The sequence below is a fragment of the Coenobita brevimanus genome, chromosome 8, assembly GCF_032717465.1.
Source record: "Coenobita brevimanus isolate Jiangsu-jjx chromosome 8, ASM3271746v2, whole genome shotgun sequence".
In the NCBI taxonomy this organism is placed as follows: Eukaryota; Metazoa; Arthropoda; class Malacostraca; order Decapoda; family Coenobitidae; genus Coenobita; species Coenobita brevimanus.
In genome coordinates this window covers 17,752,415-17,769,874 of record NC_136961.1, presented here as the reverse complement: position 1 = coordinate 17,769,874, position 17,460 = coordinate 17,752,415, and positions in this window count along the sequence as shown.

Sequence of the window (17,460 nt, the reverse complement as noted above, 5' to 3'; positions counted from 1 at the left end):
CATAGTCAAGCTATCACGGTTGTACATAAGCACCTAAAGGACACTTGATGGCTCAAGCAACTTCAGCTAAACAGCCCCGTCGTCATCAGTTTTCGAGCACTCCCTCTTTACTAGCTAAGTAACCTTTACGAATTGGCCAATTCAAGGGGGGATTAGCTAAGAAATAGAAGAGAAATAATTGCTGTAGGTGACTTCAGGTAGTTACGATTCACCTAACCCTATGAGACTTGTTTGAATTTACTTAAGGACAACCTTAGGGAAGAGTAACGACCTATGAGTTGTTTATTAGGAAATACCAGCATTATTTCACATTTTGGTGCCCAGAGAGAGGGCCCCGATTGTTACCAGAACCATTAAATATTTTTCACATCTATATATATATGTAATATATTTATAGGAAGAGAATCACCAGGGCTTGTATATACATCTTTATTTTTATTGGCTAACGATTCGGTACAAACTTTTACCATCATCAGAGCCTTAAAAAGAAATGGCTTGCACTGCCCCCAAAATTTTAAACGGTTGTTCTATAGGCGTTATATAGATGATACTTATCTTGTTTTTTAACCCGCCCCGTCCCGTCGACGTATAGGTACGTTGCAACGATTTGCATTTGCCAGTCCCAGCGACGTACCGGTACGTCGTGCAATTGCAAAGTGCATAATTTAGACAATTTTCAAATTCCGCGCTTGATTTGCGGTACTTATCCTCGCATGACCTTCCCCTACCGGCCACCAGACAGGGACACTCGGCGACCCCATGCGACCCGCGCTAACCCACCACTCGTCCACTCACCTGGTAGCAACGGTCCTGCTCAGACATGGCTAAGAGAGGTCTGTCAGAGGGCAAAATTCAAGCCGCCCTGGGCGCCTTTACAGGCGACAGTGATTCCCCACTGGACGACGAGGTTGTGGATAAAGATTATGTGCAGCCAGAGGAGGAAGAAACCACCAGCAGTGATGAAGAAGTCCCGTCTCCCAGGAAGCGGCAGTACGTGACTTACCGTGCTGCTAGAGAGGGGCAGCCGGTCAAGAAACCACATGGAATATCCTATGCCTATCCCCAACATGATTTGGAACCAGATTTCGATGACGATGACGAGGACGAGGATGGAGTCGTGGGATGTGCTGCCACATGGTATGGATGTGAGGTAATCACTCATTGTGGCCCAGAGCACACACCACGTCGGACGAGCAGGTATGGGCCTAGTATTTTGTTTCGGGAGTTAGGAAGTGCCGTGGAGGGAGTGGGGAGAGGAAGGGAAAGTGCAGGGAGGATTAGGGAAAGTGAGAGTGACGTGAGTGAGTCATTGCTCTCCCTAGGTAGTGTGAGGCGGCGTAGTGTATCACGTGGGCGAGTGCGGGTGCATTCAGTATCACGTGGGGTTGTGATGGAGGGGGAAGGTGTGGAGGAATCACTCCCAAGCACGTCTTATGCTCCCCAGTATCCCCTAACACGTGGTCGAGCTAGGGTGCATGAGAAAGCATGTGGTGTTGTCATGGAGGGGGAAGGTGGGGAGGAACCACTCCCCAGCACATCTTATGCTCCCCAATATTCCACTACTTCATCCCCACAGCCCCCTAATGTTCCTCAAGGCCGCAAGGGTAAGGGAAAGGGAAAGGGTAAAGGCAGAGAGAAGAGGAGTGACAGTGGGGAAGCCCTACGCACTCCTTCTCCCCCACTTCCCCCACCAGGATCTCCTCCCCACCCAGACGAAGGCGGTGATGGGGATGATGGGGACAAGGGATTTGTGGGATGGAATTGGGAGGATGGGAGTGATTTTTCTCCCCTCATTCACCCCTTCACTGAGCAGGGGCGCTCTGGCTGCATTGCTCCCTGAATTCACCGTAATTCCACCAGGTTGGATTTTTTCCACCTGTTTTTTAGTGAGGCATTTGTGGAGCAGATTGTTTACCAAACCAACCTTTTTGCAAGCACCCAGCGCCTTGAGAGTGAAAGATTGGGAACAAGGAGTAGGCATTCTATCATATATGATTACCCTGTCTCCCTTTCAGAAATGTTCCTATTTTTTGCCCTGGTCCTTTTGATGGGTATTATAATAAAGAACAGAATTCCTGCTTACTGGACAAGGGACCCTGTTATGTTTACCCCAATATTTGGGCAATTGATGAGCCGGTAATCGGTTTCAACAAATTCTAAGTCGCCTCCATTTCTATGATGCTCATGATCCTGCAAATGCGAACGACACTGATAAAATGAGGCGAATTAGGTTGGTCTTTGATCACCTGAGGCAAACCTTTCGTTCATCATTCTATCCCTATAAAGACCTCGGCATAGACGAGAGTCTCGTGTTATGGAGAGGTAATATTTCATTTAGACAGTATATACCCAGAAAAGGCACCGTTTTGGGTTCAAGATCTTTGTTATGTGTGAGTGTAGGACTGGATATGTGCAAGACATAGTCTTGTACACTGGTGCACAGACAGACATAATAAAAGATCGAAGTATTGGACTGTCGGGAGCAGTGGTAAAGACGATGATAGAAGACTACCTTCATCGTGGTCACATCCTCTACCTGGACAACTGGTACACTAGCCCTCTTCTCGCTCGTTAACTTCACACGCATGAAACGGGAGTCTGTGGAACCGTGAAGGTGAACCGGCGTCACATGGCCAAGGTAGGGCGGAAACTTGCAAGGAATGAGGTTGTCTTCTTCAAAGCCAACAACATCCTTGCAACTGTGTGGAACCACAATAGAGAAGTAAGCCTCTTGTCAATGGTTCACTGCCCCTTGATGCACTGTACTGATTCTGTAGATTACTGTAGCGAAAACAGGCGTCACATTTGGAAACCTGAGTGTGTCATGGACTATAACATAAACATGCGCCTGGTGGACCAGTCAGACTCCATGATATCGACGGTAGAGTGTGCCAGGACCACGATGAAGTGGTATAAGAAACTGTTCTTTCACTTGCTAGACATCACTGCTCTTAATTGCCACCACCTTCACGCCATAACAACAGGAGTTCAGGAAACCTTTGAAGGGTTTGTGAGGGAGCTCACAAGAGAGATGTTTGCACGTTATGCTGTAGAAAGGACCCAACATCACACCCGCACTGCCCCTATTGCCCAAACTCCCCTGAGAATATCCGGCCACCATTTCGCCACTCCTATCCCTCCCCAGCCAAACAGACCTAGGCCCCAATGCAGGTGTCACGTGTGTAGCAATTCCCGGGTGAGACTCACGACACAGAGGAAGGACACCCGCTATGAGTGCATTGAGTGTGACGTGGGTCTCTGTATTCACCCATGTTTCAGCGAATATCACACGTTGATGCAATTCTGATATGGTGTGAATGCGACAGGACACTGAAACTATGAAGTAAATGCGACAAACAGACGCTCAGTGAAATTATCAGTCATGTTGATCTCCAAATATTAGTATAAAGTGCATACGAGTATAACATAAGTGCAAAAATTGTATGTAAGTGTATAAATATGCTGTAAGTGGAAACATACATAGCGAGGGTTTTATGATGCGATATTCTGTCGCTCAGTGCAATAAATACGGCCCGTAATTATGTAATTATTATTATTGGAAATCCTAACGGGTATAATATAAGTTCAAATTATTGTAAGTGCTGAAATATAGTCTAAGTCAAATATTCATAGCGTGTGTATAGAGATGCGATATCCTGACGCTCAGTTGAATGAATAAGGCCCGTAATAATGAAAATGGAAGTCAACAAGTGGGAAAGTGTGTAATATATGTGAAGAATTAGTATATAAGTGTTTGAGTATTATGTTGGTCGAAACATTCATTGCGAGGGTATTTTCATGCGATATTCTGACGCTTACTTGAATAAATAATGCCAGTAAGTATGTACAGTGCAGTATAGGGGTGTAAACGTGTGTAATGTAAGTGGGAAAGTATAATTGGAGTGAATAAAGTAGAAGATGAAACACGAGTGTTTGAGATTGTGGTTGCTACATGAATATGCGCTAGCATATCGCTAAATGCCCTCGTAATGAATGTAAATAATTGAAAACATTTACAGTGGTGGAGGAAAGGTTCTATGTAAAGGGAAAAATAATAGGAAAGTGATAAAACAATTGGGTATACTGAAATACGAGTCATAGCGAGTGTGCTTACTAAGCTGATGTGCGCTAAACTTATGCTGCATGTCATCGTAATAAATGAAAACATCTGAAAACACGTACAAACAGCAGAAATTGGTAAAATGTCATTGAAACAGAAGTATAAAAGTAGAAAAAATGATATGTTGACTGATACGAGAAACTTAGCATATAGCATGTTACGACTCGGCCCTAACTCGCTATGCTCGCGCGATGGTACAATGCTTATTTTTCATATATATGTGTCTGAAATCCATTATATTGTTACTGTTATTGTTTATTAGTTCAAACTCAATAAATATAGAGGTGTTGTGTGTTGTTTCTCCCAGTATTCCTTACCAAAGAAAACGTGAGCACCTGACACGTCAATAAAAGAATACGATACCTGGCGCGGGGAACCTCACCTGTTCCGACCACTTACAGACCACGGTAAGCCCTTTCTTGGTGATTTTCCTTCGTTTCTCAACCTAAGCGGAAGTTTGAGCCAAAAAATTTTTTTTCCAAAAAGGCTCGGGACTGGGGGATGTCGGAGGTGCGGAAAACCTCGGGACGTGACGGGTTAAGTGTGATGACCATGTTCCGCAATTTTTAGAGTACTTTCACTCTCAGCATAGTAAAATAGAATTCACTTCCGAAACCGAGGAAAATAACATGCTCTCCTTTCTCGATATCAAGATAAACAGGCAGTCCAGTTCTATCACGCCATCAGTACACAGAAAAACAACATTCACGAGTCTGTGCTCAAAATTCACATCTTTCTTTCCCTCAGAATACATACGAAATTTGGTGGTAACACTTGCTACACAAGCTTTTCATATTTGTTCAGACTACTTTAAGTTTGGTGCTGAACTCCAATACCCGAGAAATTTATTACATAAGAACGGATTTACATTATATATATATATATATATATATATATATATATATATATATATATATATATATATATATATATATAAACCACTGAGTAAATTATTATGCCCATTTGTTAAGTCACCTACTGTACCCAGAGATGTGATTTATTTCCCTATTGTTATTGCAGGGAAAGGCAGCTATTCACTCCGTAAACGTTTAAGCAGCTTACTACGTGAATTTTATCCACAGCTAAATCTTAGAGTAGTTTTCAAGGCTAATTGCACTATCCAGTCATCCTTTAAGTTCAAAGATGTGAATCCTGAGGAGCTGAAATCGTCCATTGTATGTTAGTATAAGTGGCAAACTGTAGTGGTTTGTATATAGAAAAGACAAAACGTCATCTCAAAACGCGCATCTATGAACACTTTGGCCGGTCTTTCGAACAAACTACCCTATCACCAGCCCGCCTTTCTCAGCTATTCGTAAACATGCTTACGACAACGACCACCTTCTAACCACGGAGAGCTTTTCTGTGCTGACCAGTTCCTCCTCAGACAATGACCTGTTAATATTGGAGTCCCTTCTGTCATACAGGGACAAATCTATCTGCAATAATGAGGTATCTACAAAATTACTGTGTTTTGATTCTATGTCTTGGATTCTTCTTATTTATTTATTTATTTTTTTTAAGACACAGGGTCTTTGCTGATTATTCTGTCGTCTAGTGCATTCATTCTCTTTTTACTTTTAGGATTTTTATACTAGTATTTACCTAAGTTTTTGATACGTTAGTGAATTCTCGCCACACTCTGTAACGACTTGTGACTTTATTTAATTACTTTGATTTAATAGTAATTTTACTTACCTTCAGATTTTTAAAATTATTATTTGACCTGAAATGATTTTCTAAGTTATTTCACGTAGGTTAACTTCACCGAAAAGTATTCAGTTTTTACTTTTAATATTAAGGCTTTTATGCAGAAACTAATGATAATTTACTTTATTACTTATGACTAAAATACAGTATGGAAAAGTATTACATGTACAGTCCTTTATTTCCTTTTTTAGGCTCTGATGATGGTAAAACTTTGTACCGAAACGTTAACCAGTAAAGATGAAGATGTATATACAGGCCCTGGTGATTCTCTTCCTATTAAGACTGCTCTTTCCAGGCAACAAGTCCGTGGCTGATATATATATATATATATATATTTATATATATATATATATATATATATATATATATATATATATATATATATATATATATATATATTTATATTTTCTGCTCTCCTACCCCTAAGGTTCCCCTAACACGATATACACCCTAACTATATCTTCACAAGCACTCGTGCTTCATAGCACTAACAGTTCATATAAATCTTAAGGTATTCACAAATGTCATAGCATGGTACAGTACCTTTTCACTGACGTCCGTAGTTGCCTGGCGTCCTTACGTCCCCTGCACACCTTCTGCTAAGGTACCAGTAACATATGCTTCGTATCCTAAATACCCCTTCACGAACACTTGGGACACATTTCACGTAATTTCACAGAAAGTATTAGTTCTCTATAATTGTCTGAGCACGGTAGAGTACCTTTTCACAGACGTCCGTAGTTGCCCGGCGTCCTTACGTCCCCTGTACACCTTCCTCTAAGGTGCCGCTAACATACGCTATGCACCCTAAATATCCCTTCACAAACACTCACAGCACATTTCACAAATATAACAAATGAGTGGCGCTTGTTTACTGACTTATCAAAAGTAAGCTTGGAAGCGGTTCTACTCCACAATGGCAACAAGCTCCCCTCAGTTCCTCTGATTCACGCAGCTAACATGAAGGAATCGTATGAAAACATGGAGCCTCTTTTGGAAAAAAAATAAGTATGGGGACTTTAAGATGAATGCATGTGGTGACCTCAAGGTTGTGCCATTTTTACTCGGAATGCAACTTGGTTACGAGAAGTTCTGTTGTTTCTTCTATGAGTGGGACAACTGGGACACGAAAATCATAATGTAAAGAAAGTGTGGTCAGAACGAACATACTGACTCCAAGGAAGAACAATATCATCAATCCTCCTCTCGTTGATCCTGAGAAAATTTATCTGCCTCCTTTGCACATTACGCTCGGGTTGATGAAGAACTTCGTCGAAGGTATGGATAAAACTGGCCATGGATCCACATATTTGTGGAATAAACTCCCAAGAATCAGTGATGCATACATCAAGGAGGGCACTTTTGTAGGACCACAGATCAGCCAACTGATTCGAGATGAAAAGTTGGATGATGAATTAAATGAAGTTGAAAAAATTACATGACTGTCATTTAGGAGAGTTTGCAAATTTTTTTTGGGGAAATCACAGATCAGAAAACTACTATGATGTTAACGTTCTGTTGACTTCACATAAGGCGTGGGGTGCAATATGAGCCTAAATTTTTTTTTTTTTTACTCGCACTTAGACTTCTTCCCGGAAAATCTTTGGGCAATCAGCGATGAGCACGGCGAAAAATTTCACCAGGACATTTCGGACATAGAAAAGCAGTACCAAGAACAGTAAAGCCCCTCTATGTTAGCAGATTACTGCTGGACACTAAGGAGGGATGTTCCTGAGGCCAAATATAGCCGAAAATCATTCACTTCTACATTTCAGATGTAAGCTTTTTTGGAGTAATACCATCCTTATTTAAGAATAATAGACACTTATTGTTAATACCTGGGCACAGTGATAGAAAAGAGAATAAAATGTGCCAAAGAAGTGGAAAATAGAGTAACACAAGGAAGGAACGTAGCTGGTGCTATGAAGACCTTAATAAGAAACAGAGGCTTGAGCGTTGCAGCTGGGTGACATTTATGTGAAGGAATGTTAGTGCCAACTTTAACGTATGGATGTGAGACTATGGTGTGGTATGAAAATGAAGTCAAGAGTGAGAGCAATGGAGATGGGACTGCTGAGGAATGTATGTGGAGTACAGAGAGTGGATAGGATACGAAATAATGTGATTCGTGAAAGATGCGGAGTGAGGAAGTCTGTGGACACCAGAAGCAAACAGAGTTGAGTTGAGTTGAGTTGATGTTCGGGAGTTTTGCCTTTGCAACGGCACTCCTTGATGCTGTCTATAGTTTGAGCTTTGGCAAGCGCTTTACTCTGAAATTACAAAGTTTCCATTTCTTTTTACCTATTTCTTGCTTTGTTTTCTCTGATATTCCAAAAAGTATAGATTTTCTCTTTAGTTTCTTCAGTGCTATTATTATCAAACAATCACCAATTACATAATTTTCATTTTCTATATACTGTATGGCTGTTGTAGTTTCACAATTTTCTTTCTTTCTTCACTATATCCGGGGCACCATAAGAGAAAATGCTTCAGGTCTTCGTATTCTGCTTCACACATCTTTCACTTAGTTTTTTTACCACTAAATCTCTTCTTGTCATTGAGGTTTAAAGTGTTGGTCCTGCACTTGTATAGTATGGATGATGCTTGCTTATTGTCATATGTGCTGTCTTGCCCTCCAATTTCTTGTCTCCTCTCTCTGTAGATCTTCAAACTTGATTTGTTCTCCATCTCTCTTTTCCACTCTCTTGTGTCCCAGTCTTTCATTCTCTTTTATTTTCTCATCTGTAACTTTCATCCATTCCTCCCTGCGCCCAATCATTCTAATCCTTTTCTCCAAACCTTTCATCCATTTACTTACATTCTGTACCCTAATCTCCTCTATTATCCTTCTAAGCAAATCATTTCCATCCTCTTTCATACCATACCTTACATACTTCCACTGTGTTTCTATTATCCTAGCTCTTATGCTTGAAGCCCCCACCTCTCCCCTCAAAGCAGCCTCCTGTGCATACATTGGTGCCCCCATAATTTGCCTATAAACTCCATTTTCTATATTCTGTAATCTATTTATATCTTCCTCTGTCATATCTATCACTCCTACTCCTTATAATATTGATGGTATCACTATACTTTTCCAATAAGTTTTACCAATACGTAATCTGGAACAACTTTTAGCAATTACTGAGTATGTTGTGTTAGCCATTTTTCGTGTTTTTTCAATCATAATTTTCTTTTGTTCTCTAAAGAAGTTTCTTGTATCTTCTGTTACCAGTCAAAGATATTTTATCTTATTTTTTATTTCTATTCCCCCTATTTGTTCTGGCTTGTTTTTCATATTGAATGTCAATGCTTGGCTTTTCTGTCTGTTAATTTCTAGTCCGTATTCCCTACTTATTATTGTAACTTCTCTGATGACTTCTTCAGCCTCCCCAATGCTACCTGCCAAAAGTATACCATCATCTGCATACTATAATGATATGATCTTAAAATTATCATCTTTAAAACCCTTGTTTATTTCTTCTAACCTTTGCATTATTTTATATGTAACTAATTTAAACAGAGTGGTTGATCCAGTACATCCCTGGCGTATTCCGCTTGTTACTGGTAATGTCATCATATTGTTTTCCTCTAGTTCATTTTTTGTTTTGTCTCCCTTATAAACTTCTGCTATTACATTAATTACATTTGGATTTATTTTATATTCTACTAATATTTCTATTAATTTCTCCCTTTTTATACTATCAAAAGCTTTAGAATAATCTATTGATATAACTACAAGTGGTTTCTTTTTGTGGAATGAGGTTTCGATGCAATATCTCAATATTAACAAATTATTTTCAATCCTCCCCCCCTTTGTGAATGCAGCTTGTGTTTCTTTCTCAATAAATGCTCATCAATACTCTCTCTCATGACTGCCATCAGCACTTTATATCCCACATTGTTTAAAGCAATCGGCCTCAATTCGCCTATCTTTGGTCTCTGTTTTTGGTATCACTACTGTCTTTCTTTCTTTCCACTTTTCCGGCACTATTCCTTTTTGTACTACATTCTCTAGACATATTACTAAACAATCCCTGTTATTTTTATTGTTGAGGAATGCTTTGTACATCTCTGGCTTAATTCTGTCCAGTCCTGATACTTTTTTTTATTTTTCATTCTTTTTAAACATTTGATCACCCTTTCCTCTGTAATTGCCTTTTCTTCTGTAAATATTATACCTTTATCTACCTGAAATGCCATTTCAAGATGTTCTCTAATTTCTATATTACATGATTTTATCATCCTTAAATTATCTTCCTGTTCTAACCTTTCTTCCCTTCCTCTTCTTACTTGGAATTCTCCTCTCTTTATCTTTTCTCTTTCTCATATTCCTTCATATATTCTTGCTTCTTCTGTCTATTCCATATTTGTTCTATCTTGTCTTCCTGCTTTTTATATATATTTCCCCAGAACTTTCCTATTTCTTCCTCTAATCTTTCTTTCTCAAATTTCTTGCCATCTTCCCCATATAGGCCTACCATCAACCTATTGTCCTCTTTCTCCTTCTCTTTTTTCAGCTTCTTCACATATTTCCAAATATTTTTATTATCCCTTTTATCTCCTTTATTATTTTGTCTTCATACTTATTTATTTCATCTTTAATCAACTTTTGGGTTTTACGTTTTTGTTTCAGGTACAGGTTTTTTCACATTTCCTCCTCTTCCTGTGACCCTGCATTCCTCCTACATCTGTTACGTCTCTTTCTTTCTTTTATTTCTTTTCTTATTTCCTTTGTTATCCACACCGGTTCCTCCTTATCTCTTTCCTTGCCCATCCGTCTCCTATAAGTACCTTTCAGTACTCTTTCCGCTATGTCTTTCATCCTTTCTTCTAAATCTTTTATGTCTCTGATATTCTCTCTTTTAATTCTTTTTTCCAATTCTTCTTCAAACATTTTCATTGATTTTTTATCTGACTTGTAATATTCTCTTACTATCCATTCCGTATTTCTGAACTCTGTTTTTCGTTTCTTTGCTTTTATTTTTATATCCATTAAATTATGCTGACAAATCAACAAACTCTTTACCTTCGTCAATTTTCATACTTATATACTTATCATATACTTTATTGACCAGTGTGTAATCTATAGTGCTTTTTTGTTTTTCCCTACACCATGTAAATTCTCCTGTACATTTCTGATCTTCATTTAACATTATGAGCCTATATTTGTCCATCCAATCCAATATCATCCTTCAATTATCATCTAATCTTTGTTCCCCTTTAAACCCTACATGCCCGTTATAATCTCCTACTATCATTAATGGCTCTTCACTTCTCTCAATGATAGATTCTCTTTCTTCCCTCATTGCTTTGTTTCTATTCTTATCATGTACAGCAAAATACACCACTATCAGTTTCATCTCCCAACCTCTTATTGAACATTTAGCATGTATCATATAATTATTTTTAGTGTTTACTTTACTGACTTTTATCCCTTGATTTCCCTTGTACAGAATCATTATCCCCCATCCCTTCTTTTCTTCCAAATCTCTCATATTTTCTACAACACATATTTTGACTAAATATTATATTGCTAATTTTCTTTTGTGTTTCTGTTAGGCCCACGATACTATTATCATTTACTAATTGTTCTACTTCCTTACTTTTACATTTAGACAAACCTTGTATGTTAATAACCCTGAATAAAAATTCCCCCTCTTCACTGTTTGTTCTCATTTCTCTCGTCCCGTCAGTTCTCATTATCATTTGTGTCCAACCTTACAATCTTACTTTTCTTTATTATCCAGTTTCCTCCCACCCTCCTTTTTTCTTTTAGCTTTGCATTTGCTTCTCTTTCTTTTCTCGTCATGTCTACACTCATTCTTATCTTCTTATATAAGTCATTTGTTGAGTTTCTAAGTACCCCACAATTTTTCAAGATCCTCCATTTTTCATATTTCTCTCTCAGTCCTACAACTACTGGTCTTACCTTCCCTTCTTCTCTTTTCCCAATCCTGAATACTTTCTCTGTTTCAAATGCCTCATTCTCTAGTACTTTTTTAAATATTTTAGCACATGCCTCTGTATCCTCTTTTTCTCTCTCTCTGGCCTCCCTATTATCGCTTTCTAGCACATTGAACACAACCAAATTCTTCCTTCTCTTTTCCTTATCCTCCCTCTCTTCTAAATTTTCCATTACACTCTTAAGCAGCTTCTCAGTAATATTAGTTACCAGTTCTTTCATTTCTTTCTCCTTTTCCTCCCATCTTTCATACATGGCATTCATCTTTTCCTGCAGCTCTGTGTTCCTTCCACATCTCATCCAACTTCCCTTTCATACCCACTGTACTTTCATCCTTTCCCTCTCTTTCATCCCAATCCTTCTTCATATCTATCATTCTCCTTCCCATCTCTTCCTGCTCCTCTCTCTCTTTCTGTAGCTCTTCCTTCAAAGCTTGGTTCTCTTCCATCATTTCTTCACATTGCTCCATGTTAATTTTTACCCTGGGTTTGCAGGCATTACAAATAAACATAATACCTTTATGTTCTTCTTTCAGTACTTCATACAGCCTCTTCCCAGGATCTTCACATTCTCGATGGCACCAGTACTGACAAACATCACATCGCAGTATACTGAGATGGTATGGTCATGTGGAGAAAATGGAGAGCAACAGAGTGGGGGAAAAGGTATATCTGAGCGAATTTGAAGAAGGGAGGAGGCGAGGTAGGCCAAGGAGAAGGTGGAGGGATATGGTGGATGAGTGTGTGAGGAAGAGAGGTGTGGAAGTTGGTGGGGCTAGGGGACTGACGAGAGATCGAGCTGGCTGGATGAACGTTGTAAGAAGTGCTTGATCAGCGGTCTGGCACTGCTTTTTAACGTGACTGCTTCAGATTGGATCTATTGGATAGGTTTATGTGAAGGTACAGAAAGTGGTGAAAGTTTTTGGTGTATCAGATTGAGCCAGGATTCCGGAGGCTTGAATAATGTGCGAATGGAAGCGTGGCCCATTGGAGTGGGTAAACTTGGGCTGTCTGGACATTGCTGATCCTCACCCTGCCCTAGGGTGGGAAAGGAGGTCCGGGTGATGATGATGATGATGAATTATTTAATTGCTCTGTCACTTACAAGCCATGTCTGATACGAAAAAAAAAAAAAAAAACTAAATCAATGTAAAAAATACTATATATATGGTCCACCTATTTTAGTTCGTGGGGAAAAAAAAAAGTTGTATAAAATTTGTTGACCAATGTAATTAGACGAACAACACTTTTATTCCTGTAACGTTACAGATTTGGTGTTTTTCTGGTTTTCTCGAAAATGTGCAACAAACAAAACACTGAGCAGATTTAAATTCAGTACATTCCTCTAGGCCAGCGGTTCTCAGAGTTTTTAGTGGGTGACCCTATTTGGAATATATCAAGACTTTGCGACCTACATGGTAAAAAAAATTGAGAGAGAGAGAGAGAGAGAGAGAGAGAGAGAGAGAGAGAGAGAGAGAGAGAGAGAGAGAGAGAGAGAGTAACCGGTATACAGCCTATCGTAGATATTATGAATATGCTAATATATGTAATAAGGATAATTACAATTTCCATTAAGTAAATAAAATAGGCAAACACTGAAAGCATTAGGCCTATTCTATGTCCCTGGGACCCATCAAAACTCCTCTCGCGACCAACCCTCGGTTTGAGAATCACTGCTCTAGCCTAAATGACGAAATATTCAGCCAGATTTCTTGGCAAACTTTTCTATAGTAGGATTTTCAACGAAACAGCTGTACCTCAATTAGTTTCTGAGATGTTTTTGCACGAAAAATGAGTATAAAACCTTCAAAAATAGATCGTCATTTATAATTGGCACAAATATTTGGGTTACCCTAGGGTATCTTTCTCCATAATATCATCCATATCTAAGAAAAAAGCTATAAAAAATAATAGTTAAAAAAAAACTCTGCCATTTATATGGCAAAGGTTAACAAGTTGCCTATTTACTAATTGTCTAGCCATAACCAGGATGCTTAACCATAACTATGGTATTATAATTGATGAGATTTTGGCATCATAAACAAGTCTGTGACCTTTAAAAGTAATTCAAGGCTATTCATATTTGGAACATGTACTTATATTCACCTTAGGTAGCCTCTTGTTTAATATCAACAAGATCTGAAAAACAGGTGTGGCAGAACTCATGGGTCCATTTTACATTTGTCTCAATAAATGGCTAATGATTGCTTAACTGTAACCATATTCCTTTCATTACAGTAAGAGGGACCACGCTGTATTTCTTTAAAGACAATGTCTTACAGCTTTTGTGGTTTTCTGTAAAACATGTTGCAAAGAAAACCCTGAGCAAATTTGAATTCGGTACTTTCCACAAAGCTAAATAGCATAATATTCAGCCAAACTTCTTAGCAAACTTCCTTATCGTATTTTCAGTCAAATAGCTGTATATCAATTAGTTTGAGGTATTTCGTTTTCAGATATACCATTTTAGCACCATAGATTAGTATATGACCTTCAAAATTAGGCGAGGGTCTTTTATATTTGGCATAAGTACTTGGATCACCCTAGGGTACCTTCCTCTATAATATCATCCAGATCTAAGAAATAATGCAAAGAAACAATAATACTATAACAAGAAGTTTCACGATTTATATATGGTGAAATTAAATAATAATAATAATAATAATAATAATAATAATAATAATAATAATAATTTCATTCATTCATCATCCAATCCTACGATGCCCCATGAGGAGCCTAGGAGCCCGGGGCTAGGCAAGTTGGTCCTGACATTTAAGATGAGAGTGACCAGCCTCACTCGTCCCTGAGTGGCATTATTTGAGCAATAAACCCCAACCACCCTTTTGATATAAACCTACACCAGCTCAATCCGATTGGAGCGCTAAAATTACCCACTAAACCACCGGGGGCCAAAATTTAGAATAATAATAATAATGATAATAATAATAATAATAATAATAATAATAATAATAATAACAGGTTACCTGTTCTTACTGTGTAGCTACAATAGGGAAGCCTCGCCATGTGGATTGACTGATTGATTGATAGTTGATGTTTAATGGCCATCACCAACCAAATGGGGCATTAGGCCCAATAGAGATAAAACGCCTGGATACCAAAAAAATACTGATAAGCGCATGAGGCAAGGCTTCCAATTTACAGATCCAGGTGGGCAGGTGGCCAGTCTAGGGGGCCAATCGTGAAGGCAACATGTGGAAGACAGCACGAAGATTGGCTACACGCACCTCATCCCCCTGACAATCAGAAGAGGTGGAATCCCTTCAGTTAGGTCGGCCACTCAGAGAGGATCATACAGGGTGGAGTAGGTCCAGTCTCCAAGCTGGTATGAGCAGGTGTGGGCTTCAAGTGTCAGAAGGTGACGGCAAGTAGACACGTCTAGCTGATCGTTGTGGTCCATGACAGGAGGACGAGATGGACTGCTCCCCTCTGCTGGAGGAGAGTAGGACTCATCGACCTCCTCCTCGGTTGAGGAGCCGGTCGACACATACTCAGCCATGGAAACTGAGTTAGAAAAGTCTCGCCCCTCCTTGGTCTCTGATGGCGGATGGTGAATGTCAACCATGGTCTCTGTCGTTTTCAGTTCCGAAACTGGGTCAGTGATCCGGGTAGCAGTTTCCTTGTTAAGGGATGCCTCCAGCCACAGCCTCTTCCACTGTGATGTGCGGGGGTTGGCAGGTTGCAGCAGCCAGGCACAACATCCCCCTTCGCAAGGGGTAGAATGTACATTGCAGATAAAGCACTCAGGGATGACAAGGTAAGGCGCCTGTTCTCCTCAAAAAATCTATGGGAAGAGAATTTGCAAAGCTCTCCTATCACCCCTGCAAAAAGCCTTTGTCACTGTGATGCACATTTTGGCAATGGTAATTATCTCCCCAGGACTCCCAAGACCCCTGGCCTGGCATCCCCGACTTTGCTTGAGCAGAACCCTCCATAGCCTGCCCAGTGACATCCCGAACCTCAGGACTTTTAGGAGTCCGAAACAGACTACTTTCTTCTCGCCATCCCCAAGGGAGCATTGGAGGTGCTGCAGATATAGTTTTAACGACAGCCTGGTGGTGCATGAGCACATCAACTTCAGTATCCTTGCACTTGATGAAGCCATACCCTGCCCTGACATTAAACCATACTGCGGCCCCCCCGGTCTTTTGGGTGACTGGAGACTGTGATCTGCTATCTGCCCTCCTCAATGGGTTGAAAGCAATAGCAAGAGATGTCAGCCATTGTAGCTGGTTGTCAAATCTCTCCCCACAATATGATATGTACTGTATGTTTATTATAAACAAGATATGAAGACCCTAAGGAAACTTCTTGTGTAACATCAAGTAATCTGAAGACAAAGGTTTCGAGGAATGCATGTGCAAATTTTGCATTCATCTCAATAACTGGCTAACTATATGCTTAACTGTGACCAAATTTCTTTCAAATCATAAGAGGGAACACAACTATACATCTGGAAAGTTAATGCTCCAAAGCTCTGTGGTTCTCTAAAATGTGTTGCAAAGAATAAACTGAGTAGGTTTTAATTCGTTACTTTCCACTAGGCTAAATGGCAAAATATAAAACCAATAATATTCGGCAAACACTTTTGATATAGGATTTCATCCAAATAGCTGTATCTCAATTCGTTTATGAGATATTTCAATTTCAAATACACAATTTTTAGAATAAAAATGAGTATATAATACCTTCAAAAATAGGCCAAGGTCATTATTATCTGGCACAAGGACTTGGCTTACCCAATGGTACCTTCATGTTTAATATCAACAAGACCAACGAAAAAATAATGCAAAGAAAAATAACTTGAATCCATCTTATGACAGGATCTCACCACGGGCATAGCCGGAAAACTTTTCCTCTGCACATAATACTGCACCTCCATTTCTGATTTGATGCAAATTCAGGATGTAAAACACACACAAACAAAGCCAGACAGATAACCTCACAACTGAAAAGATTACCAATCTGCTCACTTCACAACGCGGATGGTAAACGAGCAGATTGGTAATGTTTTCAGTTGTGAGGTTGGCTGGCTGGTCTTGTGTGTGGGTAAACAAGATCTCTCTTGAATTGCTTGAGCTACCGAAATGAAACTTTCAGGGTATCAAGATATGACCAAAATCTTGGACGAGTTCTAAAATGAGCACTTGGGATCAATGTCAAGTTCATCAACGTTTAGTTGACCTTTGGTAGCCTTTTTGGTGACCTCGACCCCGAATGATCATTTTTGAACTCGTCCAAGATTTTGACCATAACTTGAGACCCTGGAAGTTTTATGTTGATGGCTCAAACCATTCATGAGATATCTTGTTTACCAACACACAAAGCCAGCTAACCAACTTCATAACTGAAAACATTACCACTCAGCTAACTTGGCAACGCAGGTAATAATACTGACGGAAATTAGAGGCTTCGCTATTTATATGGTGAAGATTAATAATAATAATAATAATAATAATAATAATAATTTTTATTGATATGCAAGGTCAAGCTGAGAGGAGTGAGGTGGATCAGGAGAGAGAGAGAGGAGAAGTCAGGGAGAAAGACAAAGTTAAGAAGCTAAGGATCAAAGAAATGGCAGATGATTACAGGACCAAAGTAGAGGAGGAGTTAGAATCAGTGAACTGGAATGAAATGGATCTGGACAGCCT